Below are 26,895 nucleotides of genomic sequence, written 5' to 3' on the forward strand. Positions count from 1 at the left end.
CACAGGTGTGGTTTACAACGTGTGTCATCTGCTTAGATTCCTCATGGACTTGAGATGTGTGACATAGGTATGTTGACATTACATTTGAAAACGCATTTTGTCACTGTCATTGCTAATACACATTTTCGAAATCACAGACTGACTCCAGATTGTTTTGTGGTTCAAGGGTGTTTATTGAAGTGCTCAATATTGGAGGGGGGTTGGAAAATGGTGAGGGGTGATGGTGGAGGAATGTCCATGGCAGAGTCCAGTCTATTAGTCTCACAGGTGCATTGCCCATATTGGCATAGGAAGTGGAGCTGGGGCAGTTCCAAGATGGACAGGGTTACAAAGTGGGACAGTAGGATGACAATCAGGGTGGTCTCATTTCTTGGCGGGGGTCTTGGCATCGTGCTCTGTCTTGTTCCTGGATCTCAGGGACTGTTTGCGGGGTAGTTCTCCGTCTGCAGGGGGTGGGGTGCTGGTGTAGTGGTCCTGTGGCAGGGCGTCCTGTCCACTAGCGCCGGCGGAGGTTGTGGGCAGTTCATCGTCCATGCTAGTGTCAGGGGACCCTTGTAGTGCCACAGTGTCTCTCCTGGTGTTAAGTATCTCCTTCAGCACCCCTATGATGTTGCCCAGGGTGGAGCTGATGGTTCTGAGTTCCTCCCTGAAGCCCAAATACTGTTCCTCCTGCAGCCGCTGGGTCTCCTGAAACTTGGCCAGTACCGTTGCCATCGTCTCCTGGGAGTGGTGGTAGGCTCCCATGATGGAGGAGAGGGCCTCGTGGAGAGTGGGTTCCCTAGGCCTGTCCGCCCCATGTCGCACAGCAGCCCTCCCAGTTCCCCTGTGTTCCTGTGCCTCCGTCCCCTGGACCGTGTGCCCACTACCACTGCCCCCAGGTCCCTGTTGTTGTTGGGGTGGTGGGTTATCCTGGGTTCCCTGTAGTGGTGGACACACAGCTGATTGACGTGTCCTGGGGACAGAGGTATGGGCCCGCTGGGTGGGTGCTGTGCTGGTGTTACCAGAGGGTGGAAGGTCTGTGGTGGCCTGTGACTGGGTGTGGGGAACCGACTGTCCCGAGGCCCACGATGGTCCTGGCTGGTCATCTGGTTCCAGTTGGACAGAGCTGCTGTCATCACTGTGGGCCTCTTCTGTGGGTGGGGTGGAGATGTCTGGACCCTCCTGTCTGGTGACGTTGGGTAGTGGTCCTGCAGGGGTATAAAAGCATGATTATTGCATGTGTGTGTGTCATGGTGGGCAATGGGTGGGTGAGCGTGTACCCCAGTGCTAGCATTCCTGTGTGGGGGCTTGTGTGATGATGGTTGAGGGGGGTGTTATGGGTATGTGCAGTGGGCATGCTTTAGTGATGGGTGTCCATGCTTTGTTGTGTCATGCAGGGCTTGGTGTTGGGATGGGTGGTTTGTGTTATTAGTGCATTTGTGAGGAGTTGGAGTAATAGGGGAGGGGGCGAGGGTGGGGGTCTGTGATAGCATGCAGGTAGGGTGGGGGATATGATAGTTAAGATTTGACTTACCAGAGTCCATTCCTCCACCGACTCCTGCGAGGCCCTCAGGATGCAGAATAGTCAAGACCTGCTCCTCCCATGTTGTTAGTTGTGGGGGAGGAGGTGGGGGTCCGCCGCCAGTCCTCTGTACTGCGATGTTGTGTCTTGAGACCATGGAACGCACCTTCCCCCGTTGGTCGTTCCACCTCTTCCTGATGTCGTCCCGATTTCTTGGGTGCTGTCCCACTGCGTTGACCCTGTCGACAGTTCTTCGCCATAGCTCCATCTTCCTAGCTATGGAGGTGTGCTGCACCTGTGATCCAAATAGCTGTGGCTCTACCCGGACGATTTCCTCCACCATGACCCTGAGCGCCTCCTCCGAGAATCTGGGGTGTCTTTGCCATGCCATGGGGTGGTGTAGGTGATGTGTGGGGTGGTGTATGTGGTGATAAGTGTGGTGATATGTAGTGGTGTGTGGTGTTTTGTGCGTGGAAGTAGTGTGGGTGATGGTGTTGTGTGCCTGTGGCTGCTAGTTTGTGGATGGTGGTGTCTCTCTCTGGCCTTCTTTCTGAATTTTGTGTCGTAGGGGTTTGTGGGTGATGTGGGTGTGTGTTTTATATTGTATTGGGTGTATGGGAGTGGTGTGTGTATGTGTATCAGGTGTGTGTATTTTGAATTGTCCAATGTGGCTGTGTTTTGTAAGAGTGTGTATTTTGAGCGCGGTGGTGTGTACTGCCAATGGAATACCGCGGTTGAAAGACCGCCGTGTGGATTCGTGGGTCGTGATAACATGGGCGTATTTCTGTTGGCGTGACGGTGGAGGTTTTGTTTTCGCCAGTTTCTCACTGACCTTTGGTGTGGCGGACTTGTGTGGGTGTCTGAATTTTGTCGGATTTCGGGATGTGGGTCGTAATAGCTGTGGCGGAATTCCGCGGCCGCAGCGGTGTGTTGGTGGTCTTCTGCACGGCGGTAATCGGCTTTTACCACCAATGTTGTAATGACCCCCAAACTGTACGAAATGTAAGAATGTCAAAATAACTCTGGCAATTTATGTTCTTTCTGGAGAGAGAGCGTACGTTTGTCTAGTAGAAGCTTGGAGCCATCATAAGGTAGTGAACAGGGTTAATATGCCTGCAGCAAAGAATGTGTACTAAGCAGATCAGAGTGAAAATAATGTAAGAATGATGCTGCTGATCGAGTTCGCACTCAGAGTGCTGTTAGCGCCATAGCAGCCAGGAGAATGAATAGTTTCTTACCTGGAACTCCAGTTCTCTTGTAGGGGTATATCCATGATAGTCATAAGCGTTTAATAGTTCCGCCTGCCTGTAGGGACCTCGGAGCACTTTTTCCAATATAACTTAGTAAGTGTTCATGTTCGCCTTACTTCAGGAAGGCCTGCAAAGTCACTTAAGAATGTCAGTATGCAGCCTAAAGGAAAGGCTACAGTGTCCATAATTCTTCATCTTGTTTGCATTAAAAAAGAACAAATAGCTAAGGCGCATGCATTCAAATGCATGAATGAGTTGAAAATTTAGCAGAAAAATTTCTTCAAAAACCTTTTTGTAATGCAAAATAATGATAAAGGAGTGCAGGGCAGTGTAGCTTAGAGGCTGCCATTGTAAATGAAGGAAAAGGAGACTGTGGAGGTCATTCTGACCCTGGCGGGCGGCGGGTGCCGCCCGCCGGGCGGAGACCGCCAGAAGACCGCACCGCGATCAAATGACCGCGGCGGTCATTCTGACTTTCCCGCTGGGCCGGCGGGCGACCGCCAAAAGGCCGCCCGCCGGCCCAGCGGGAAAGACCCAGCAACGATGAAGCCGGCTCCGAATGGAGCCGGCGGAGTTGCTGGGGTGCGACTGGTGCAGTGGCACCCGTCGCGATTTTCAGTGGCTGCCAAGCAGACACTGAAAATCTTGCTGGGGCCCTGTTAGGGGGCCCCTGCACTGCCCATGCCAGTGGCATGGGCAGTGCAGGGGCCCCCAGGGGCCCCACGACACCCGTTCCCGCCAGCCTCTTCCTGGTGGTGTAAACCGCCAGGAACAGGCTGGAGGGAAGGGGGTCGGAATCCCCATGGCGGCGCTGCTTGCAGCGCCGCCATGGAGGATTCCTTTGGCCAGGGGAAAACCGGCGGGAAACCGCCGGTTTCCCTTTTCTGACCGCGGCTTTACCGCCGCGGTCATGTCTTTAAGAACAGTTAGTCCTCCAGTATCCCAGCATGCCTAGAGAAAGGCAGTTACCTCAGTTCATTTTGTAGGCAGTCCTAGCTGAGAGTAATGCTATACCTGAGATATTTTGTCTACTCCACCAAGGAGGAGGGAGGGTTGTTTATGACTATCATAGAAATACCCCTATGAGAGAACTGGAGTTACAGGTAACAAACTATTCCTTCTCTCGTAGGGGATTTCCATGTAGAGTCATAAGTGTTTAATAGAATAGCAAGCCCATCCCATAGACAGCGAAGAGTAGACAAACAATATTGAAATACGCTATCAAGCAAAGAGGTTCCTGAGAGAAGCTTGTCCTACTTGAGCATCTGTCCTGGCATCAGAGTCAAGACAGTAATGTTTAGAGAACGTGTAGACAGACCTCTAGATTGCAGCTCTGCAGATACCTGCTAAGGGAACATTCCTCATCAAGGCAGTCCTGGCAGACTTGCCTCTGGTAGAATGTGCTCTTGGTCTGCCAGCTAGGGTTTTGTTAGCTAGTTAGTTGGTAGCGAAATAGAATACAGGAGACAATCCATCTAGAGCTTGATTGTTCGGAGGTGGCCAGACCAGTGCGAATTGGACCGTAATTGTGGAGATTTTCTAATAGATCTTGTTGTATCTAAGTAGAATTTTAAAACCCTCTTTACGCCTAGAGAGTGGAGAGCCCTCTCCGCTGGAGTAGATTGGTTTTTGTTAGACTTGGCATCACTGGCATGGTCCCCCCTAACTTTTTGCCTCTACTTCCCAGGTTGTTTCTGTGTGCTGGACTCTGTTTTTTCTGTTTTTGTTTGCTCTGGACACCTTAACCACTGCTGAACAGTGCTAAAGTGTAAGTGTTCCCTGTATAAATTGTATGTATACATTGGCTATCCAAGATTGGCATATTTAATTTACCAGTAAGTCCCTAGTAAAGTGCACTAGAGGTGCCCAGGGCCTGTAAATCAAATCTACTAGTGGGCCTGCAGCACTGGTTGTGCCACCCACATTAGTAGCCCTGTAAACATGGCTCAGACCTGCCACTTCAGTGTCTGTGAGTGCAGTTTTAAACTGCCAATTCGACTTGGCAAGTGTACACACTTGCCAGGCCTAAACCTTCCCTTTTTATACATGTAAGGTACACCTAAGGTAGGCCCTAGGTAGCCCCGTGGGCAGGGTGCAGTGTATGTTAAAGGTGGGACATGTACTTATGTGTTTTACAAGTCTTGACAGTGAAATACTGCCAAATTTGGTTTTCACTGCTGCAAGGCCTATCTCTCCCATAGGTTAACATGGGGGCTGCCTTTAAAAATGATTAAAGCGCAGATTCCTAGAAGCAGATAGACATGTGGAGTTCGGGGTCTCTGAACTCACAATCTAAAAAAAATAACATATTTTTGTGAAGTTGGTTTTTAGATTGTGACGGTCATTCTGACCGCGGCGGGCGGCAGTCGCCGCCCGCCATGCGGTTACCGCCGAATGACCGCCCCGCGGTCAAAAGACCGCGGCGGCCATTCCAACTTTCCCGAATGGAGCCGGCGGAGTTGCAGGGGTGCGACGGGTGCAGTGGCACCCGTCACGATTTTCACTGTCTGCTAAGCAGACAGTGAAAATCTGTATGGGGCCCTGTGAGGGGGCCCCTGCACTGCCCATGCCAATGGCATGGGCAGTGCAGGGGCCCCCAGGGGCCCCACGACACCCGTTCCCGCCATCCTGGTTCTGGCGGTGACAACCGCCAGGAACAGGCTGGCGGGAAGGGGGTCGGAATCCCCGTGGCGGCGCTGCAAGCAGCGCCGCCATGGAGGATTCCCTGGGCCAGGGGAAAACCGGCGGGAAACCGCCGGTTCCCCTTTTCTGACCGCGGCTTTACCGCCGCGGTCAGAATAGCCCAGGAAGCACCGCCAGCCTGTTGGCGGTGCTTCCGCTGCCCTCCGCCCTAGCGGTCATGGACCGCCAGGGTCGGAATGACCCCCTGTATGTTTGAAAATGCCATTTTTAGAAAGTAGGCATTTTCTTGCTTAAACCATTCTGTGACTCTGCCTGTTTGTGGATTCCCTGTCTGGGTCAGTTTGACAGTTGGGCTGTTTGCACCTCTCCTCTAGACAGTGACATAAAGGGAGCTGGGATATAGCCTGCATATCCTGACGTGCCATCTTGGCTAAGGGGAGGAGTGGTCACTTACACCTGAAAGGGCTGTGCCTGCCCTCACACAGTGCAGTCTCTGACCCCCTGGTGTGCATCTGGGGCCTGGCCTGGGCAAGGCAAGATCTTACAAACAAGTGATACTTTTCTTTGAAGTAGGCCTACTTCAAAGGTAGAAAGGAGTATAAGAAGAGCACCTAAAACCCCTGAAAAACAGAGTACTTCTGGAACCAAGAGGAACCTCTGCCAAGGAGAAGAGCTGGAGAAACTGGAGGAGGAGTACTGCCCCTTTGCCTGTGACTGTGCTTTCCTGGGTTGGCCTGCAGTAGCTGCTTCTGCCTGAGAGAGGACAAAGACCGACTTTTGTGTGACTTTCCAAGGGCTTGATTTGAGCTTGCTTCCTGTTGTTGAAGTCTCAGGGACAACAAAGTCTTCTCTCTGCCAGCACTTGGGCTTTCTGCTGGGAGTCCTGCCTACCAAGTGGTGCCCTAACCTGTCTCAGGGCCCTTGGAAGGTGCAGCTGGTGGAAAAGGACATAAATCCACGCAAAGATCACCGTGCTGGGAAACGTTCAACGCACCACCCGCTTTGCGTCTGGAAAACAATTCACCACCGGGCTCGCAGCTAAAATCAACACTCCACCTGCATCGCGGCTGGGAGATCGATGCAACGTGGTTGGAGAAATGATGCACAACACCCGCAGCAGCTGCTGTTAACAATGCAAGACCCCACGCAGCGCGGTTTCTTGACACTGTGCGACCGGATTTCGACGCAACATCGCCTGGTGTGGAAAATCAACGCAAAGTCTCTCCAGACCCGAGGTGCCTGTCAGGATCGACTCATCGCTGTCTTATGGGAGAGAAGAAACAACGCATGCCGACCAGACCGGAGGAGGAACGACGCACGGTCTCACTTGCGAGTGAGAAATCGACGCATCGCTGGCCTTTTTTCGGCGCATACTCGCCCATGCGGCCCTATTTTGACACTACCCAGGTACTTTTGTACGCTAGCAACGTTCTCACTGTTTTCTAAAGAATTTATGACTCTTTTGCTTTTTAAATTCATAACTTGACATGTATATGTTGGATTTTTGTCGTTTTGGTCTTGTTTTGTTTAGATAAATATAATCTATTTTTCTAAACCTATGTTGTGTCATTTTGTAGTGTCTTCACTGAGTTACTGTGTGTGTACAAATACTTTACACCTTGCTTCTGAAGTTAAGCCTGCCTGCTCGTGCCAAGCTACCAAAGGGGGTGAGTGGGGTTAACTGAGGGTGATTCTCCTTTGCCCTGACTAGAGTGAGGGTCCTTGCTTGGACTGGGGGTAACCTGACTGCCAACCAAAGACCCCATTTCTAACCGTTTTAAAAGAAAGCTGGCAAGGAAATCGACTGGTTTACATGAAAGTCAGAGATAACCTTAGGCAAGAATTTAGGATGTGTTCACATCACTACCTTGGAGGAGTGTAGTACTGTGTGAGGCTCGTGAGCACAGAGAGCCTGAATCTTGCTAACACTGCGTGCTGATGTAATTGCCACAAGGAAAGCAGTTTTCCAAGTTAGGTGTTGGAGAGATGCTTTGTGTATGGGCTCAAATGGATTTTGCATGAGGCGTGAAAGGACCACATTAAGCTCCCTTGGTGGAGAAGGGTGCCTAACTGGAGGAAAAACCTTCTTTAACCCTTCTAGGAAATCTTTGATGACTGGTATCCTAAAGAAAAAGGTTTGCTAAGGACATTTTCTGTATGCAGTCAGAGCTGCCAGATGGACACTAATAGAAGAGAGTTGCAGATCAGATTTAGGCAGGTGTAACAAATATGGAAGAATGACATCCTCCGGGCGAGATGTAGGATCTATCTTTCTGGAGGAACACCAGATGCAGAATCCCTTCTATTTGAAGGAATATGCAGCTCGGGTGGATGCCTGTTTTGCCTTTTTTAGGATCTCCATGCAATTCTGTGGAAGATTTAAGTGTCCATAATGTACTAACTCAGGAGCGATGCTGCCAAACTCAAGGAGGAGAGATTGGGGTGTCTCATCTGCCCTCCAAATTTAGTCAGGAGGTCTGGCTTGCCTGGCACCCTGAGATGTGGTCGGAGCGACAGGTGAAGGAGGTCTGGGAACCACCACTGCCTCGGCCACTCTGGTGCAACGAGGATCATTCTGGCTGAAGTTGTTTAAAGTTTGAGTAGGACTGCTGGGATTCAAGGGAATTGGTGTAAAGGTGTACAGAAATTTGTTGGACAATCTATCCACGGAGCATTCCCCAATGATTCTGGATGGTCAAACCTGGTGGCAAAGCGTCAACATTTTCTGTTTTCTGCTGTGGCGAAAAGGTCGATAGAGGCTGTGCCCCACAAATGGAAGCTATATTAAACAACGTCTTCGTTCACCACCCACCTGAGGTTCTCTTCAGGAACTCTGCTGAGGGCACACGCTTGTACATTCTGAATACCTGGAAGGTAGATTGTTACTATCTTCAACTTCCTGGCAAGGAGCCAGTGCCATATCGTCGGTGCCTCTTGAGACAAGACTCTGGATCTGGTTTTCTTTGCTTGTTCAGGTAATTCATGGTGGTTGTGTTGTCTGTCTGGACAAGTAGGGTGTCAGTGTTGAAGGACGGGAGAAACGCCTTGAGAGCTAGGTGTACAGTATGTAGCTCGAGGAGATTGATGTGGTATGATGTCTCCTTGGGAGACCAGAGGCCTTGTGTTTGCTGGTGACCCATATGAGCTCCCCAGCCGAGGAGAGAGGCATCTGTCACAGTGGTCTGCGATGGAGGCTGTGGACCAAAAAAATCCCGTGTAGGAGATTGGTTGGAGAACACCACAAACTGAAGGATCTGATTTCGTGGGTGGATAGAATGATTCTGTCTTCCCAGTTTCCAGACAGTTGATTCTATTGGTCCTTGAGGCATTCCTGAAGAGGTTGCATGTGGAAGCGAGCGTTGGGTGTCAGAAAGATGCAGGAGGCCATGGAGCCTAGAAGTGAAGAGACTGTGCGCACTGTTGGGCGATGCATAGTTTTGAGTGCACAACACTTCTGGAGAATGGATAAGCGTTGTTCCTCCGAAGGACACACTTTTGCCTGTAGTGTGTCTATGGTAGCTCCTAAGTTGTGCAACTTCAGGAAGTTGTCATGGACTTGGGAAAGTTGACATGAAGCCCTAGCCAATAAAGGAGATCACTTGTCCATTTGAAGTGTAGTTGCCTTGATTAGCCAGTCGTCCAGATATGGGTAGACGAAGATTAGGTGCCTTCGAAGATGTGCTGCCACCATAGCCATGCACTTGGAGAAAGTTCTGGGTGCTGACTTGAGACCAAATGGTAGGACTGTGTATTGGAAATGTTCTTGTCCCACAACAAATCTCAGGAACATCCAATGGTTTCTCACGATGGGGATATGAAAGTAGGCATTGTGTAGGTCTACTGAGCAAAGCGAGTCCCCCCTGGTGAATCTGGGGATATATTTGATGTAAGGCAAGCATCCTGAACTTTTCTTTTTGGATCCATTTGTTTGCAATCTTCAGGTCTAGAATGGGTCTGAACTCTTTCTTGTCCTTTTTTTAAATGAGGAAGTACCTTGAGTAAATGCCTTTTCCGAGCTGGTTGAGCGGAAGAGGTTCTACCGCTTTCGTTTCCAGCAGGATGGAAACTTCCGCTTTTAGAAGGCCAAGATGAGAAGTGGTCGACTTTGGAGGAATACTTGGTGGTGGGGTGGAAAACCTGAGACAATATCCATTTTGTTCAATGTTCAACACCCAAGCATCTGTTGTAATTCGCTGCCACTCTGCTGGGCAATTGGTGACGCTTCCCCCCACCAGAGTGCGTAACGGGCGCGGGGAAGAATTTTTTCACGGTTTTGAGGCTGTAGGTTGTTGAGAATCCTGATTGGGCTATTGTGTAGCCCGCCCTCTTTGTTGTTTCCACTCAGGCTGGTAAGTTCTTTGGAATTGCTGCTGAGTTCCCCCAGACAGCCACTGAGGGGTTTGAACCCTCTGAGAAGAATAGTGACGTTGGAAAGGTCGGAAGCGTCTTTGTTGTTCTTTGGGTTTTTCAAGGCCCACTGCCTTCAATGTGTCTACCTCAGCCTTCATCCATGCCATTTCATTGTCGGTGTGAGAGCTGAACAGAGTGGAGCCTGAAAATGGCAAGTTCTGAATGCGTTGCTGAGCTTCCAGTTTCAGTGACGTTAGACACAGCCAGGAATGCCTCCTTAGGGTTACCCCATGGCAGTATGTCTGTGCTGGGAGCAAGGATGAATCCGCCACAGCACTAATGATCTGGTTAGAGACCATGGCAGTTTCTTGGATGATCTCTAAAAAATCCCTTTTCTGAGCTCTCGGGAGATGGTCGGCAAAATGGAGCAGGGATTCCCACAGGGCCCTATCGTATCTGCCCAAGAGGGCCATTGCGCTTGCCGCCTTCATGGACGTTGCAGCTGAACTACAGACTTTGCAGCCTGTCTAATCCACCTTCTTACTCTCTTTATCAGGAGGAGACGGAGATGTTGCGTGAGATTTGTGGGCAGCCAGTATTACCACCGAATCATGTGAAGGATCGGAGCGCAGAAACAAAGGGTATTGTTCCGGAGGACAATACTTTTTTAGTAGTCTAGAAGGAGCAGACTTAGCTGTATCTGGCATAATGAAGACTTCCATGGCAGGTTCCAGAAGACCCGCCCCTAGTGATATCAAAGGTCTGGCTGCTATGCGCTGCTAGCAAGTCTTGAATATGACAGAAGTGGATGAAGTTGGGACAGCCATTGGAATGTTCAGTTTCACAGCACCTTGTACTGGAACTTAATGAAAGGTGTTGATATTGTCAACAGGCGAGGAACGAGGTTGAGGCGAATCTGTTAGTGTGAGTGAATAGTCTCTGTTGGAGGACCAGGAATCTCCATGACAGTAGGAATGCCATCTTGATCTTGTTTGAAGGGTGCGATTCTGAATAGATCCTTCTCCGTTTTGCAGATTTCTGCCTCCTCGACGTCGAGGGACTCCTTGACATCGATCTTTCTCCCCGACGTTTAGGTGCCGACGTTGAGCGGGACCTCGAACTGCAACAGCGGCACTTCATTCGCTGCGATGTCAATTCCAACGACGTTGATATACTCCTCAATCTCGTGTGCCAAGTAGCCGGAGTCCTCGATGTTGTGCGGCGTCTTGACATTGAGCGGTGACGTTTGTGAGATGTCGAACCTGTCTTAGACGGCGAACATGTCTCCACTGTACCTCCTCTCAAAAGCGTTTTATCCCAGAAAAACGCCTCGCAGACCTTCCACGTCCATTGGAGGCCAAGGGAAGAGCTCTGGTGGAAGACTGACCTTAACCTCGCTCAGAGGTCCCACTGCTTTCTTGCTGGCATCGTCTCTCTGCTCTCCCTTGAAGGCAAATCTTCTCCTTGTCATGCAGGGTACGTCTGGAAAATGACTTGCAGATGTTACAGGAGGCAGGAAGGTGTGAAGACGACAGGCTGATGATACAGACATCATAAGAGTCTGTTTTGGCCTTTTTTCTGCCACATCGTGGGCATTTATCAAACAGAGAAGCCATTTTTTCTGGGAAAAATGCCTTCATTTCTGTCAGATAAAGACACAAATCAAGAAAGAAAGTTAAAGAAACAGTTGTCACTGAGATGTTCTCTCAATTTTCTAAGAAAAAAACTAAACAGGATGAGCTCAATGCTCCAGGGTCCTGTCAGCAGGAGCTGGAAAAAAGAACTGAGGTAACTGCCTCTCTACAGCGCTGATGGAATAATGGAGGACTAGCTGTTCTTAAAGACACAGGGGGTTATTACAACTTTGGAGGAGGTGTAATCCGTCCCAAAAGTGACGGTAAAGTGACGGATATACCACCAGCCGTATTACGAGTCCATTATATCCTATGGAACTCGTAATACGGCTGGTGGTATATCCGTCACTTTACCGTCACTTTTGGGACGGATAAAAACCTCCTCCAAAGTTGTAATAACCCCCACAGTCTCCTTTTTCTTCATTTATAATAGCAACCTAGCCTTAGCTATTGGTCCTTTTTAAAGGAAACAAGATGAAGAATTTCAGACACTATAGCCTTTCCTTTAGGGTGCATATGGACATTCTTAAGTGACTTTGCAGGCCCTTCCTGAAGTAAGGCGAACATGAACTAATGGAAGCTTGGAGTCATCATAAGTTAGCGCACATGGTTAATGTGCCTGCTGCAAAGAACATGTACTAGGCAAATCACAAGTCAAGTAATTGGCGATTTATGTTCTTTCTGGAGAGAGAACATACTTTTGTCTAGTGTAGGATTGGAGTCATCATAAGATAGCGCACAGGGTTAATATGTCTGCTGCAAAGAACCAAGCAGATCAGAGTGCATATAAAGTAAAAACGATACCGCCGATGGAGTCTGCGCTTTGAGTGCTGTGTGCGCCATGGCAGCCACGAGAACGTACGTGTGTCTAGTGGAAGGTTGGAGTCATCATAAAGTAGCGCACCGGGTTAATATGTCTGCTGCAAAGAACATTTATTAAGCAGATCAGAGTGCATATAATGTACAAATGATACAGCCAATCGAGTTCGAGCTCGGAATGCTGTGAGCGCCCTGGCAGCCAGGAGAACATACTTTCGTCTAGTGGAAGCTTGCAGTCATAATAAGGTAGCACACATAGTTAATATGCCTGCTGCAAAAAAAGTGTACAAAGCAGATCAGAGTGCATATAATGTAAAAACGATACCACCGAAAGAGTTTGCGCTGTGAGTGCTGTGTGCGCCTTGGAAGCCACAAAGCGCAGACGAAAGAAAAAAGTAGTTCGCCCATGATGAAGTATATCAGCAATCGTGCAATTATCCCTGTAAAAGGGTCGGTGTCCAAGAAGGTAACCAAACCGTCCCAAGGCGGAACAAAAGTAAAGCATTTACCAATGACATCAAGTGATTTTTGAAAGGCAAGCCCACGAATGAGTGAAAATGATGGGCATGAGGTGGGCTTGGTCAAAAGTCCACAAGGCTTACATCAGGTCAAAGCATATGTGTGCTCAACCTTAAAAGGAAGTAGATAATAAGAGATGACCTAATAATATATATGGCAACACATGCAAGGTAGAAATGTTGTCAAATGAGTACAATGATCCACTATGGGCAGGGAGGAGAGTTGATGACATTGGTAGTAGCCATGCACCTTTTTTAAAGGCAGGAATATTGATTGCCTACATCTAAAAATCTAAAAAAAAATACACCTCATGAACGAAGAAAGAAGTGGAAGAAGAAACAAGCTTGGCAATCCAAGCATAAACTACAGAAACTTGAAATAGTGTATTTTCACCCTTTCCTTGTAGGAAGAATGAGGTCACCATTTCATCATGCTTAGGTCCTAGCCATACCTTCAAAATGCATATCCACAGGAACAATGTAGGCTTCTCAGTTCTAGAAGTTGCTTACAGATTAATTTAATAACACAGAAGCAAAACACATTTTGCATCATTTGAGTGGCGTCTCCAGTACTCTGCACTCACAAAAAAGTCTGTCCATCCACATGTACCACCATTTGCTCCTCCTTACAGACATCTTCCAAACGAGGTCATACCTTGAATGCTACACACAAGCTTGTAAAATCCGGGGCTCTGCCAGCGTTTGCTGCAAGAAACCCTGGTTTTTAGGGTGCCTACTGCAAATTCCCAGTCTGTGCTTCAGAAACGAGCAGCAAAGATTTGGGTGGTCATTACAACCCTGGCGGACGATGTTAAAGTGGTGGTAAGACCGCCAACAGGCCGGCGGTAAACATTTTGCAATTACGACCGTGGCGGGAACCGCCAACAAAGACAGCCACTTTAACACTCAGACCGCCACGGCGGTACAAACAAACAGCGCGGCGGTCACCGCCAACAGACAGGCGGGAGACAATGTACCGGCCACACTATTATGACAGGCCAATCCGCCACCTTTTCCGGGGCGGATTCACCACAATAAAAACACGGCGGAAACAGGAATTCCGAAGGGAAAACACTCACCTCTACACCCCACGAGGAACGAGGACACCATGAACTCCAAATTCTACCTGCGATAGTCTTCCTGCTCCTCTACCAGTAGCACGAACGCCAGTGGTGAAGACCACGGTGAGTACTGCACCTACGACACAGAGGAGGAGGGAGGGAAAAAACAGGGACACACACACGCAACACCCCCACCCCCACCCACTACAACACACACACTAATGCATATTAATACATCACAGTTACACCCCCTAAACCCCTCAGAAGAATGCAAAGACAATAGAAAATGAGTGTAACCATTGTAATATATTAAAATCAAGTAGGCAGAAATATATATTTACACCATTTACAAAATATATACCAAGCATAGTAGTCCAGGTAGTGCTCCAATTAAGTCCGTGGAACACTGGGACCACACGGTATGGGCAAGGCCCACACAAGATCCCCAACCATGGCGGAGAGAACACTGTACGGGGCATCAGAGAGCAACTAAACCGCCACCTCAGGGGGAGGGAAAGGGGGGGCTCCTCAGCCGCTTGAGTGCACAACGCTAAATCCACGAGGGGGCCACATGCCCACTGTTCCATCCTGGGGAGTGCAAAGCCACAGTCTCTCAAGTCTCTACAGTGGGTGAGTTGCCCACTGTTCCATCCTGGGGAGTGCAAAGCCACAGTCTCTCAAGTCTCTACAGTGGGTGGGTTGCCCACTGTTCAATCCTGGGGAGTGCAAAGCCACAGTCTCTCAAGTCTCTACAGTGGGTGGGTTGCCCACTGTTCAATCCTGGGGAGTGCAAAGCCACAGTCTCTCAAGTCTCAACAGTGGGTGGGTTGCCCACTGTTCAATCCTGGGGAGTGCAAAGCCACAGTATCTCAAGTCGATAAGTCTCCACTGGTTCTGGAGGGGGCATGGTGCCCAGAGTGCTTCATCCTGCCAAGGACAGAGGTAGTGGATGTAGCTCTCCACTGGTTCTGGAGGGGGCCTTGTGCCCGAGTGCTTCATCCTGCCAAGGACTGAGGTAGTGGATGTATCTCTCCACTGGTTCTGGAGGGGGCCTTGCGACCATTGGTGGACCTGTTGACAATGGAGGAAAGACATGTTATAATCACATACAGGCTTGACCGTGCCACAATCCAGGAACTGTGTACCCAGCTGGAGCCAGACCTGATGTCAGCTATCCGCCATTCCACAGGAATCCCCCCTCAAGTGCAGGTGCTGTCAGTGCTCCATTTCCTTGCAGGTGGGTCATTTCAAACAACAGTGGCCATAGCATCAGGGATGTCCCAGCCTATGTTTTCCAACGTGTTGTACAGAGTGTTGTCTGCCCTGCTGACACACATGCAGAGCTACATCGTTTTCCCTGAGGTTGAGGATTTGCCTACAGTTAAAGGTGATTTCTATGCCCTGGGACATATCCCCAACATCATAGGTGCCATTGATGGGACCCATGTGGCTTTGGTCCCCCCCACAGGAGTGAACAGGTGTACAGAAACTGGAAGAGTTATCATTTGATGAATGTACAGATGGTATGTTTGGCAGACCAGTACATCTCCCATGTGAGTGCCATGTTCCCTGGCTCAGTCCATGACGCTTACATCCTGCGGAATAGCAGCATCCCTTATGTGATGGGGCAACTCCAGGGGCACCGTGTGTTGCTATTAGGTGAGCACCTTGAAGGAAGACAGTGGGAATGGTTGTCTGGGTCTGGGGATATCCCTCCAGGTTAGTGTGTGTCTAACAGTTGTCCCTCGCCATTTGCAGGTGACTCTGGTTACCCCAACCTCTCATGGCTACTGACCACAGTGACAAATCCCAGGACAAGGGCAGAGGAACGCTACAATGAGGCCCATGGGTGAACTAGGAGGGTGATCGAGCGGACCTGTATGCTTCACAACTTGGCTTTGCGACGACAGGTGCCCTTTCTGCAGGAGGATGGTCCAGATGGCGGTGTTGTTGCAGCTGTGGAGCCTGTGGACAGTGAAGACGAGGAAGCAGAGGAAGAAGACGTGGACAACAGGGAATCAGTGATCCAGCAATATTTCCAGTGAAACACAGGTAAGGATACAAACCTGCCTACTACATGTACTTAAACACTACTGCCTCTCTACTCTCTGTCTTTTTCACCCAGTGTATGGTCACTGAGTTGTCACTTTCCCTTACGATTTCACAGACCTGGGTCCCACAGTGTGACATCTGCTTTGATTCCTCATGGACTAGAGCTGTGTGACATAGGTATGTTGACATGACAAAATAAAGAGCTTTTTGCCACAGTTATTGCTAATACAGTATTCCGAAATCACAGACAGACTCCAGATTGTTTTGTGCTTTAAGGGTGTTTATTTTAGTGCTCAAAATTGGAGGGGGTAGCAAAATGGTGAGGGGTGATGGCGGAGGAATGTCCATGGCAGAGTCCAGTCTATTAGTCTCACAGGTGCATTGCCCATATGGGCATAGGAAGTGGAGCTGGGGCAGTTTAAGTATGGACAGGGTGACAAAGTGGGACAGTAGGATGATAATCAGGGTGGTCTCATTTCTTGGCGGGGGTCTTGGCATCGTTCTCTGTCTATGTCCTGGATCTCAGGGACTGTTTGCGAGGTGGTTCTCCCTCTGCAGGGGGTGGGGTGCTGGTGTGGTGGTCCTGTGGCAGGGCGTCCTGTCCACTAGCACCGGCAGAGGTGGTGGGCAGTTCATTGTCCAGGCTAGTGTCAGGGGCCCCTTGTTGTGCCACAGTGCCCCTCCTGGTGTGGAGTACTTCCTTCAGCACCCCTACAATGGTGCCCAGGGTGGAGCTGATGGTTCTGAGTTCCTCCCTGAAGCCCATATACTGTTCCTCCTGCAGGCGCTGGGTCTCCTGAAACTTGGCCAGTATCGTTGCCATCGTCTCCTGGGAGTGCTGGTAGGCTCCCATGATGGAGGAGAGGGCCTCGTGGAGAGTGGGTTCCCTGGGCCTGTCCGCCCCCTGTCGCACTGAAGCCCTCCCAGTTCCCCTGTTTTCCTGGGCCTCCGTCCCCTGGACCGTGTGCCCACTAGCACTACCCCCAGGTCCCTGTTGTTGTTGGGGTGATGGGTTAGCCTGGGTTCCCTGTAGTGGTGGACACACTGCTGATTGACGTGTCCTGGGGACGGAGGTATGGGCCCGCTGGGTGGGTGCTGTGCTGGTGTTTCCAGAGGGGTGAAGCTCTGTAGTGGCCTGTGACTGGGTGTGGGGAACCGACTGTCCCGAGGTCCCCGATGGGCCGGGCTGGTCATCTAGACAGTTGGACAGAGGTGCTGTCATCACTGTGGGCCTCTTCTGTTGGTGGTGTGGACATGTGTGGACTATTATTGCATCTGTGTGTGTCAAGGTGGGTGGGTGACCGTGTACCCCAGTGCTTGCATTCCTGCGTGGGACCTTGTGTGATGATGGTTTAGGGGGGTGTATGGGTATGTGCAGTGGGCATGCTTTAGTGATGGGTGTCCATGCTTTGTTGTTGCATGCAGGGCTTGGTGTTGGGATGTGTGGTTTGTGATGTTGGGACATTTGTGAGGAGTGATGGGGGTGAGGGCGAGGATGGGGTATGTGATAGCATGCAGGTAGGGTGGGGGATGTAATAGTAAAGCTTTGACTTATCAGAGTCCATTCCTCCACCTACTCCTGCGAGGCCCTCAGGATGCAGAATCAGCAAGACCTGATCATCCCATGTTGTTAGTTGTGGGGGAGGAGGTGGGGGTCCGCCGCCAGTCCGCTGAACCGCCAGGTGGTGTCTGGAGACCACGGAACGCACCTTCCCCTGTAGGTCGTTCCACCTCTTCCTGATGTCCTCCCGATTTCTTGGGTGTTGTCCCACTGTGTTGACCCTGTCCACTATTCTTTGCCATAGCTCCATCTTCCTAGCTATGGATGTGTGCTGCACCTGTGATCCGAATAGCTGTGGCTCTACCCGGACGATTTCCTCCACCATGACCCTGAGCTCCTCCTCCGAGAACCTGGGGTGTCTTTGCCGTGCCATGGGGTGGTGTAGGTGATGTGTGGGGTGTTGTGTGTGGTGATAAGTGTGCTGATATGTAGTGGGGTGTTGTGTGAGGTGCGTGGAAGTTATGTGGGTGATGGTGTTGTGTGCCTGTGGATGCTAGTGTTGTTGCTGGTGGTGTCTCTCTCTGGCTTTCGTTTGTGATTTCTGGTAGTGAGGGGTTTGTGGGTGATGTGGGTGTGTGTTTTATGTTGTACTGGATGTGTGGGAGTGGTGTGTGTATGTGTATCAGGTGTGTGTATTTCGAATTGTCCAATCTGGCTGTGTTTTGGAGATGTGTGTGTATTTTGAGCGCAGCGGTGTGTACCGCCAATGGAATACCGCGGTTGAAAGACCGCCGCGTGGATTCGTGGGTCGTGATAGTGTGGGTGTATTTCTGTTGGCGTGACTGTGGAGGTTTTGTTATCGCCAGTTTATCACTGACCTTTGGTGTGGCGGACTTGTGAGGGTTTCTGAAGTGTGGCGGATTCCGTGCTGTGGGTCATAATAGCTGTGGCAGATTTCTTCAGTGGTGTGTTGGCGGTGTTCTGCACGGCGGTAAGCGGCTTTTACCGCCAATATTGTAATGAGGTCCTAAATGTATTTTTACCTCCCAGGAGACAAAGATTCTCGACGGAGAAAGAGTGTTAGTTTTATCAACAGATGCATTTGAATGAACACATTTTTGCAAGGCAAGCCCAACAAGGAATGAAAGTGATGGGGTGAGGTGGGCGTGGTTAAAGTCCACAGATAGAAAACAACATGTCGAAAAGCAGCTCTTGCGTGCTGCTACACTCACTCTAATAAGGTCCTCCTGAAATGTTGACATCATGGATCCACAGAGTGGAGGCATGATATTACAGGATGACATGAGACCCAAAAGGGACTTGAACTGACTGGCTGTCACCAAAACTCAGACCTCTCCAGAAAGACACAAAGGAATCAATTCACTGGCTATATACTGCAGCATTTGGTATCTAAGAGTATGCACAGTAAGATGATGAACTTTGTCAAGACCTCGGTAGGAAAATGATGGGCAGAGCACCTTCCAAAGAGAAGGTCCCTAGACACCTCATCTACCCTGTCCACCCTTAACCTGAGAGCTTCTCGATATTTCTGGTGTATGGGGACACAAAACAGAGTTCAAGACCCAAAGATGCCTCAAAGTCACCATGCTACAGATACAGGATGTTTTCTGTAAGGGTCACAATCTTCACTGACTGCTTTCAGATTGTTTAAGACGCACAGATCTAAGATAGGAAAAGGTCCTGTTCTTCCTTTTATACCAGCTAGTGCTTCTTCTGTACCAGGTAGTATTTACAGCAGTTCATGTAGTTCCTTTCATGTACCAGCACTGGTTTAAAAACAACTTGCTGAGGAGAATCAGCACATCTACCCACAGCTGACAAAGTAGAGTTCCACATTCCTTGCATCATCAAGCGGCCTGGGAGGTGGCTTAGTTGAAAACTCCACTATGTGTTTATATATTAGAATGTCTCAAATCCACTTGCCCCAAGAGATCATGTTCAACAGTGAGGCAGAATCCATTGCTCAGTCACCCTCACACTCATTTCTAGGCAGGCCGGTTGTCTGAATCTCCTTAGGTCCCACCATCCTACCAGGGAGTATGCCCTAACTTTCCTCTAAAGAATTACGTAACCAACCACAAAAATGTCAAGCAGGAAGAGGAGGGCCTGGTCTGTTAAGATTTCTCTTCCGTCTGCTAGACTCCATTTTCAAACCTTGTGGAGAAAGAAGGTAGAAATTACATTGGTCCTGGAAAGTGCTCTCTACTTTAATCTACTCACACCGCTTAGTGGCTGGATTACACCTCCCCATGTGTGCAAGTGTTCTTCATTGATTGGTATCAGATAATCTTTGATTCGGCTGATCTGATTTCTCTTGTGAGAAGTAGGGTTGAGACCCCCATGGGAACTATTATTAAAATAAAAACAAACCTATTACAATTACTCACTTGATGTCTTTTGGTTACTACTGTGCACCGTAACTCATGCACATGTACAGCTCACTTCTTACCTTCAAACGTTTTGAACAAGGAATTGCTTGCATTCTTGGGTGGTGTTACATCACACCATCAAATGTCCTTGATATTGTCTTTGTTGGGAATGAAACAATGTCTACTTGATTGCAATTAAAAAGCATCTATCATGCATGTAGCATTCCACTCAATTCTGTTTCTTTAAATAGAGGTGTGTATTTTCAATAGCTTTTATTGGTGATAAGCACTTACTTCACTTCTTTTCTCTCTTTGTTTTTTTCCCAGGTGATGACTGCAGCAAGTGGCATAGTGCTGCTGCCTGGCGAAGCATCTTAAGGATGTCTGAGGGACTGTGACAGGTAAGGTCTATGATGGCAACTCCTGCCGGCGAGACCCAAGCAAAGAGAGACCAACCCCTTTAAAACTCTTAGAGCAACACACTGACTTAGCCATGGATGTGGCTTAAATAGCTGAGCCATGCCCAAGATGGCCGTAAGACTTGCTGAGCTCTCTCGAGAGTTCAGCAAATCTCACAGTATCCAATAGACGATGCACAAAAAACTCAAGCAGCCATGCTGACACCTTTCTGCTGTGCACGTAAGGAAACAACAATAAAATGTAAGTAGAGCAAGATGCTTCTACTTCACACGCTGTCAAATACCATACCTCCAGTGCTGGGGACTGAGATCTAGTGCCTAGGGATGGGGGGGCAAGATTCCTAATCACGCCAATAGTGATGAGCGGCTGAGATTCCTCCTAAGGCTAATGCTGAGATTCCTCAATAAGGCCTATGGTTTCTACAGCGCCAAGAGTGAGTGTTTCAGCTGGGTTGTCGCAGAAAGGATGTTTATGGTGGTCAAACCCTGACAGTATCCCTCTCCCAAAAGAGCCCCAAAACAGGATGGATAGGAAATGGTTTATTGAGGAAGGATCAAACCAGGCGAAGGCATTGTGTACATGGGAAAGGGGTTCCCAGGACAGGCTTTCTGGGCTGTAGCACTTCCCATCCACGTAATAGTGGAGTCTCTCTCAGATCCTTATGGTGTCTAAAATTGCTAGAACTTTGTATTCCCACTGACCATCCACCTCTCCTGGAGGAGGCGTGAGGAATGCTCTGATATTATGGTCCCAAGGCTTCAGTAGAGCAATGTAGAATACTGGGTGTATCTTCAGTTAAGTGTAAGTGTAATTTCATGGCCACTGGGTTTATTACTTTAGAAATCACAAATGGACCTATGAAACAAGAAAGCAGTTTTTTCTTGCCTTGCACGGATATATGGTTTGTGGAGAGCCAAACCTTATTCCCAACAGAATATTGTGGTTCTGTTGTTCGGTGCTTGTCAGCTGTGGTTTTATTTGCTTCTTTGGCCTTTGCTAAGTGGAATCAAGCTTGATCTAATAGGGTTTGTAAGTGTGAGTGATAATCTTGTACTGCTGGTACTTTGCCTTAAGGTGTGTCTTCTCAGGCTGTTATTCCGGTCTGGTATCCAAGAACAAGTTAAAAGGGGACATCCCTAGAGAAGCACAATCATTTTTGTTGTAAGCAAATTATATGACCCATAACAGGGAAGATCAGTCCTCTACAAAATTAATCACTAAGCAATGTATATATTGCTCCATGGAATGATTTGTTTGTTCAGCTTGACCATCCATTTGGGGATGGTAACTAGAGGATAACCGCACCTCCATGTCTAAAGATTTACATAGTGCAGTCCAAAGCTGCTCAGTGATAAATTGTGAACCACAATCTGTGATAAAGACCCAGGGTAAGTCATATAATCACCCAAATGTGATCATAAATATGGGAGCTAGTTCCACAGCTGTAGTTTTTTTTTTTTTTTTGTGGAATCAAATGGGCCATTTGGGATAAATTATCTACTACCATCAGTATAGCGGTGTGGCCAGTGACAGTCTTGGGAAGCTCCACCACAACATCTAGTGATATTGTATGCCATGGTTTGGGCAGAACAGGAATTGGGTGTAAGAGACCTGTGGGGGATTCATGAGGGGTTTTATTTTGCTCGCAAGATGTGCAGACTCCCACATCTTTCTGTACATCTTTAGACATGGATGGCCATCAAAAATGTTGTTTCATCAACTTCAAAGTTTTTTGCGCTCCTTGATGACCAATCAGAAGTGACACAAGTTTAAGGCAACAAGTTGTAAGGATTCAGTGGGCACATATAGGCCCTCATGATGACCCTGGCAGTGAGTGATAAAGTGGCAGTAATACCGCCAACAGGCTGGCGGTAAGCATCGCCAAATTATGATTATGGCGGTGATAACTTCCATAGACAGCTAATTTACCACACCAACCTCCAGGGCGGAAACAATACTCACCACAGCGGTCGTCGTCAACAGCCAGACAGGAGACAAAGTACCGCCCACCATATTTTGACCCTGCAATCCACCACCTTTTCTGGGGCGGAAGCAACGCCATCAAAAGCCTGGCAGAAAGAACATCACAGAAGAGAAACTACTCACCTTCGGAGACACAGGTAAGAACAATGCCGCCATGGAACCTGAACTGCAAGATTTCCCAATGATCTTCTACGTTATGCTCCACCTGGAACACTAACGCCGACAAAGAAAACGACGGTGAGTACAGCCGCCTAGCACACAAGGGAGGGAGGGAGGAAAACGAGAGTGACACACACACGCACGACACACACCCGACACACACGCACAACCAGCTGCACACGAAAAAAATTGTCCCCCAAAAAATGGAAGAATAATTCAAGGACAACAGGAATGGATGAAAGTGATTGTAATTAGATCAAATTAAAAATCAATAATTCGATTTGTCAATAAAACAGATATGTACACATGTACACAAAGGGACACTGCCCAGTCCAATATTCAAAGAGTCCACATGGCCACAGGGCACAGTCTAAGGCCCAACTCGAATCCTGACCACATCCGGATAGTACACTGCAGGGGCATCAGTTTGCAAATAGGCAGGCACCTCAGGGAGATGGGAGGGGGGTGCACCTAAGCCGGACGCGGGAACAAGCCCACTGGTTCTGGAATTGCTCGGTCCTGGGGAGTGCAAGGCCACAGTCTCTGGAGTGGGTGACTTGCCCACTGGTTTCCGGAGGGGGCAGCATGCCCATTGCTCTGTCCTGGGGAGTACAAGGCCACAGTCTCTCAGACGGGTGACTTGCCTACTGCTTTTGGAGGGGACAACATGCCCATTGCTCTGTCCTGGGGAGTGCAAGGCCACAGTCTCTCAGGTGGGTGACTTGCCCACTGGTTCTGGAGGGGGTAACACGCACAGCAGCCCCTGGAGGGTGGCCTACATGGTGTCCGCTGGCAGTGACAGCTGCAGTGTGGTGGTGGATGGAGGAGCCTCCTGGGCAGCCTCTGCACTGTCTGATGGCTGCAATGTGGTGGTGAATGGAGGAGCCTCCTAGGCAGCCTCTGCACTGTCTGACGGCTGCAGTGTGGTGGTGGATGGAGGAACCTCCTGGGCAGCCTCTGCACTGTCTGATGGCTGCAGTGTGGTGGTGGATGGAGGAACCTCCTGGGCAGCCTCTGCACTGTCTGATGGCTGCAATTCATCAGCTGGTGGTGGGGGCCCCGTGATAGCTGTTGGTGGTGGAGGTGTTACCCTGACAGCCTCCGTTGGAGTAGAGGGCTTTGTCTCCTCCGGTACACGGGGCGTGGATCCCTTACCCTTCCTGGCAGGGGTGGATGGGCTCTTCCCCTTCTCTCCTGGTGGTGGAGGATCCTTCCCCTTCTTTCCTGGTGGTGCAGGCTCCTTCCCCTTCTTTCCTGGTGGTGCTGACTCCTTCCCCATCTTGCCTGGTGGTGCTGGCTCCTTTCCCTTCTTCGATGGAGGAGTGGTATCCTTACCACCATGAGTAGGTGGTGCTACCACTGTCCCTGTGGACTGTGTGGCTGAGGTGCTTGACTGTGCCCATGGTACCCTGCTCAAATGGGCAAGACGAGGGGAGGGGTAGGGAAGAAGTCAATTTGGGAAAGGAAAAGCTTTTAGGGATGTTGGGGTGGGAGGAGGGAGGAGTAATGGAAGTGGAGGTTGAGGGTGTGGTTGTTGGAGGTGTATGACTGCTGGACTTGGGTGAAGGTGCATGGGCAGTATGCTGATGTGAGGTGGATGGCTGTTGGGTGTGTGAGTGCTTGCAATTGTGTCCTTTAGGAGGTGGGGACAGACACGGTAGGAGAGGACAGAGGGGATGCGTGCATGGCTGTTGTTGAGGTGTCTGCCAGTGAGGTGTGTGTCCTGCTTGGTGTGGTGATGCTAGTAGTGGATGTTAAAGTACTGCATGCAGGTGTGAGTGTGGATGACTGGGAGGGAGGAGGAGAAGGAGGTCGAGACAGTGGAGGCAGTCAATGTTGTCATGTCTGCAACTGTATGGTGTTTGCGTGAGTGCTTGTGGGAGGAAGTTTGCCTGTGACCCTCCTGGGTGAGCGGGCACGGGAAACTCGCTGAGGGACTGCTGGGAGGGCATTGCTGGTATGGGGTTGGTGGCTGTACCTGCAGCTGGGGTGGTCACAGAGGTGTCCGCCACCACCAGGGAGCTTCCATCCGAGGAGGTATCTGAGTTTTGTCTCCTCCAGTCTTCGCCGTGGTGCTCCCCTCTACCTCTGCCCCACTGGTTCCCTCGGCGTCTGTGGATTCTGCCTCCTGGGTCATGTGGGATGCAGCTCCCTCTGTCGCCGGTGCCCCTGCTCCACCGCCAGATGATGCTAATGCACACAAGGACAGGATGACAAAACAAGAAAGGGGGGAGAGAGACAAAGGATACACTAGGTCAATGACTGTACCAACACCACAGTTGGCATACACATCACCATCACACACAGGAAACAGGCTTAAGCACTATGCATTGCACTACCAGGGATATGGCTAGTCACTAAGGCAAGATGAGGACCACACAACGGCCAACTGCAGCACTCCTGGGACCCACGATGCCTTGCCTGTAATGGACTGCTAACAAGCTAGGTTAGCTGTATTTGCCATACACCTATTACCCTTCAGATGACCCACGCTGCAATGTCTGGCCTGGACTTAGAGGCATCCACTGACACACATCCAACACCTGGATACCATCCCATCAGCCAAAATATGTATTGATACCCACTGTACTCACCCCCTTGTGGCTGCTGTGATGCCCTTAAGCGCCCATCTGGGTAGGCCACCGCCAGTATGCGGTCCATCGGGGGTTAGGGTCTGACGGGCACCCCTTCCTCGTTGGGAGGCCATCCCCAGCTGGGCATCCCCGGTCTTCCGTGCCCAGCGTCTCAGGTCCTCCCACCATTTCCGACAGTGGGTGCTCTGCCTGCTATAGAACCCCAGGGTCCGCACGTCTTTGGCGATGGCATGCCATAATCCCTTCTTTTGATGGGCGCTGACTTGCAGAGGCAATATAGACAGGAGAACACCATTAAACAAACAGTCCAGCCCGACAGACAAATACCCACCATACCCGTTTCCATCACCATTGGCACACACATAGCCTAGCGCACAACATGTACACCACCAACAGACAATCCCCACACCCACCCTTACATGATGCTTGCACACACATCTCCATGCATCCTTGCCACATGCATTCTGGCCAAAGTGTACTCACCTGTTGGTCTGGAGGCCCATACAGCTGTCCATACTGGGTAGGGTCCCACTCCTCCAAAGTGAAGGCTGGGACCCTTTCCCCGGTCGCACAGGCCATGGTAGGATACAGACACAGGTCACAGCAACACACGCAGTGTAGGTGTTCTCCTGTTGAAGGTCAGGAAACAAGTGAGGATTGAGTTCGAAAACAGCAGTCACGTCCGCGGCGGAGTACACCGTCACCGTCGGCATAGATTCCCATGGCCACTGTACTCCAGAGAGCCCCATATTATCCAATGAGGAATTGCACGGCGGTGCAAGACCCCCTTTCGCCACGACGCCCAACGTCCGCAGAGTTACCTCACTTCCACCTGTCCCTCCATCCAGGACCGACGGTCGCCATTTCGGGGGGGGGGAACAGGCATATCGACATGAACTGCATCACAGCCTAGATTAGCACATGCCTCGCCATTGACTCTGTCCCAATACATAAGTGTACCAGGTGAACTGATGTGGTTTAGTTGTTCAAATTGTGACACCCAACTCACTCTTGTGTCCCTTAGATACCTACTGCTGCGGATGAACAGGAGGTGGTGACATACCCCTGTGTACAGACCCCTGGTGGACTTAGCTACACTGGAGGACAGGCACATTGTCCTCACCTATAGACCAGCAGGGCCACAATCACAGAGCTATGTGCCCAGTTGGAGCCTGACCTGATCTCATCTATCCGTCATATGACTGGGATCTCCCCTCTTGTGCAAGTGCTAACAGTGCACCATTTCCTGGCGACAGGTTCTTTCCAGATGACAGTGGGCTTGCCAGCAGGAATGTCACAGCCAGTGTTCTCAATCGTGCTGCCAAGAGTGTTGTCTGCTCTGGTAAAACACATGTGCAGCTACATAGCTTTCCCCCAGGTGGAAGATTTGGCCACTGTGGAGGCCGGATTCTATGCAATGGGACATATCCCCAATATTATTGGGATAATTGATGGGACACATATTGCATTTGTCCCCCCTGCCAGAATGAATAGGTATACAGAAATCGTAAGAGTTTCCACTCCATGAATGTGCAGATGGTGTGCCTGGAGGACCAGTACATCTCCCACGTCAATGCTGAGCATCCTGGGTCAGTGCATGATGCCTTTGTCCTGAGGAATAGCAGCATCCCAAATGTGATGGCCCAGCTACAGAGGCACAGGGTGTGGCTAATAGGTGAGCCTTGGTCCCCACTGAGTGTATGTTAGTGCATGGCTCTGGTGTTCACCTCATAGGATAGTGTGTGGCTAAATGTTGTCCCTCAATACCTGCAGGTGACTCTGGTTACCCAAACCTATCGTGGCTGCTGACCCGTGTGAGGAATGCCCGGACAAGGGCTGAAGAACGTTATAATGAGACACATGGGCGAACCAGACGGATCATCAAGAGAACCTTCGGCCTCCTGAAGGCCAGGTTCAGGTGCCTCCATCTGACAGGTGAATCCCTGTGCTACTCACTCGAGAAGGTCTGCCAGATATTGGTGGCATGCTGGCCCTCAGACGCCATGTACCTTTTCTGCAG

This window comes from Pleurodeles waltl, chromosome 6, assembly GCF_031143425.1.
Source record: "Pleurodeles waltl isolate 20211129_DDA chromosome 6, aPleWal1.hap1.20221129, whole genome shotgun sequence".
NCBI classification, from domain to species: domain Eukaryota; kingdom Metazoa; phylum Chordata; class Amphibia; order Caudata; family Salamandridae; genus Pleurodeles; species Pleurodeles waltl.